Raw genomic sequence first — 3,328 nt, 5'->3', positions numbered from 1 at the left:
ACTATTATTTACATAGGTGTTAATCATTAAATTAAGAATCATTGAGAAAATTAAATACATTTCACATAATTTATGTTAAAATAATTACCAAGATGCTCATATTCCACTAGAAATATTCTTGTTATTGGTTCGACTCATATTCCCCAAAAAGTGGATCCCGCTCTAATAGCTCCGAATAAATTAAATACATGCATTAAGATACGAAGGCTTCTTATTCAAGCCCTATCCATTAGTATTACACAGAAGAAATCAATTATAGAAACTAATACAATTAGATCAGCTCTTCATAGACAAACTTGGGATTTGCGATCCCAGGTAATATCGGTTCAGGATCATGGGATCCTTTTCTATCAGATAGGAAGGGCTGTTGCACAAAATGTACTTCTAAGTAATTGCCCCGTAGATCCTATATCTATCTATATGAAGAAGAAATCATGTAAAGAAGGGGATTCTTATTTGTACAAATGGTACTTCGAACTTGGAACGAGCATGAAGAAATTAACGATACTTCTTTATCTTTTGAATTGTTCTGCCGGATTGGTCGCTCAAGATCTTTGGTCTTCACCCGGACCTGATGAAAATAATTGGATCGCTTCTTATAGATTCGCTGAGAATGATTCTGATCTAGTTCATGGCCTATTAGAACTAGAAGGCGCTCTGTTGGGATCCTCACGGACAGAAAAAGATTGCAGTCAGTTTGATAATAATCGAGTGACATTACTTCTTCGGTCCGAACCAAGGAATCAGTTAGATATGATTCAAAACTATGAAAAATACGAATCGGAGTTTGAAGAAGAGGAAGAGGACATCGACCCGCAACAAATGGAGGAGGATTTATTCGATCACATAGTTTGGGCTCCTAGAATATGGCGCCCTTGGACCAATCTATTTGATTGTATTGAAAGGCCCACTGAATTGGGATTTCCCTATCGGGCCGGATCATTTCGGGGCAAGCGGAGCATTTATCATGAAGAGGATGAGCTTCAAGAGCATGAGGAGGAGTTCTTGCAGAGGGGAACCATGCAGTACCGGACACCAGATAGATTTTCCAAAGAACAAGGCTTTTTTCGAATAAGCCAATTCATTTGGGACCCTGCAGATCCATTCTTTTTCCTATTCAAAGATCAGTCCTTTGTCTCTGTGTTTTCACGTCGAGAATTCTTTGCATATGAAGAGATGTCAAAGGTGCTTATTACTTCCCAAACGGATTCTCCTACATCTATGTATACACGCTGGTTCATCGAAAGGCCATAAATTTGACTAGCAATCTCGGCGACCAAATTTGACTGTCGATTTTCTGTTGCCTTTTGAATAAAATACCAATGTTTGATTTAACACGTGGGCACGGTACAAATGACAAATAAAATGATGATTTTCTCTTTTTTTAAAAATATTTTTTTACAAATTTAAAAACAGTTATTATTATTATTATTATATTCTATTTAATTCTCTAAAGAATTTAATATTATAAATAATAAAAATATGATAAATAATTTTGGAGATGATCAATCTAATTCATGAAATTGTTGCTCCACTACTAGCATTTTAAGATTATCTTTTCATTGAAGAAAATTAATTCACAAATTGACTTATACAATTGATTAGTTCAAAGATGTCTATATTAAATACAATAGAGATGTCAATTGTGTTGAATGGATGGATCAACTAAACTATATTAATTAAGTCTAATGAGATGAATTAATTTCAAATTATTCAAACGTTTCATGGTATTGATGATTTACAAAGTTATTGAAAAACACATCAATAAGTAGAGAGTAAATACTCTAATTTCCTATATAAGAATAAATAACATATAAAATTATATAAATATTAAATTAATAAATCATACTTTAAATTTTTTTTAAAAAAAATAATAAAAAATTTAAATATGAGACCATGGTGATCAAAAATCAATTTAGATTTATAGAAGGTTTATAATAAAAGTCATACATCTTCTCAAACAACTAATTAAAAAATATCAGAAAAAACAATACTTACCTATGGTATTTGTTGACTTAGAAAAATTTTTAATAGAACTAAGAAAAATTTTATGAAGAATTCTATAAAAGAAAGATGGTAGCATAGCGTATATTGAATTAATTAAGAATATATATGAGAATGTAATGATAAAAAATTTTTAAATAAAATATTTTCTATCAAGGATCTGCTCTAAGTCTTTATTTTTTTGCATTAATCCTGAATGAACTTATTAGACACATCTAAGATATTGTATCATGATATTTGTTATTTACAAATGATATTTTTTTGCATTAAACTCGAATCTTAGTTAAAAAAATATTAGAATTAAAATATTTTAGACTTAGTATAATAAAGATAGAATATATGAAATTTAAATATAGTAATATTAGATGTAATGAAACAATTGTTAAGATAGAAGATACGAGTTATGAGAACTTTAAGTGATTAAGATAATTTTTGTAAAAGGATAGGACTAAGAAAGATATTTTATATAAAATACAAATAGGATGGTTGAAATGCATGGAGGAAACCGCCAAATTTTTGTATGGAGCATAAAATATCTCTAAGATTTAAATAAAAGTTTTACACAATAACAGTTAGACCTGATATATTATACGAAGTTGAATGTTGGACTATGATTCAAGCATATAAGTAGAAAATGAGAGTTGCAAATATGATGATGTTAAGGATGAATAGGATAAGAAATGAAAATATTAGAGAAAAAATTGAGATGACACCTATTGAGGAAAAACTCCAATAGACACATTTAAGATGATATGAACATGTACATAGACCAACCAATAATTACTTCAGTTACTCGATGTAAAATTATGACAAATGTACACAAGATAAAAAAAACTTAGTTAATAATAATAAAATAAAATAAATTTTATTTAAATATAAATGATAATATAGTAAGAGATAAAATTCAATGTTGTAGAAGGATCCACATAGTTCACCTCATTTATTTAAATATAAACGATAATACAATAGGAGATATATAGTAAAAGGATTCATATAGTCGATTTTATTTAGTGAGATAAAACTTGATTGTGTTAAGTAATAAAATTTATATATCTCCATAATGATATAATATGATATTGTATACTATTCTCATGAATTTATTTTTAGATTTACCTAAAAAGATTTCAGATATGATATCTTTTACTTTATAATTTTATAATCTTTTTTATATATTTTTAATGGAGAATTTTGATTGTAATCTTAATTTATTATTGTGGCAGTGTCATTAAGCATGAATTAAAAAAATATATATAGACGGTGCATGTGAGCTCATGAAGTTTATACATGTCCAATATATGGACGGTGCATGTGAGCTAAATGCTAT

Source organism: Curcuma longa, chromosome 9 (assembly GCF_044706935.1).
Source record: "Curcuma longa cultivar G26 ecotype Majalengka, Jawa Barat chromosome 9, ITB_CL_G26_1.1, whole genome shotgun sequence".
Classification (NCBI taxonomy): Eukaryota; Viridiplantae; Streptophyta; class Magnoliopsida; order Zingiberales; family Zingiberaceae; genus Curcuma; species Curcuma longa.
Note: the sequence above shows the minus strand (reverse complement) of the source record.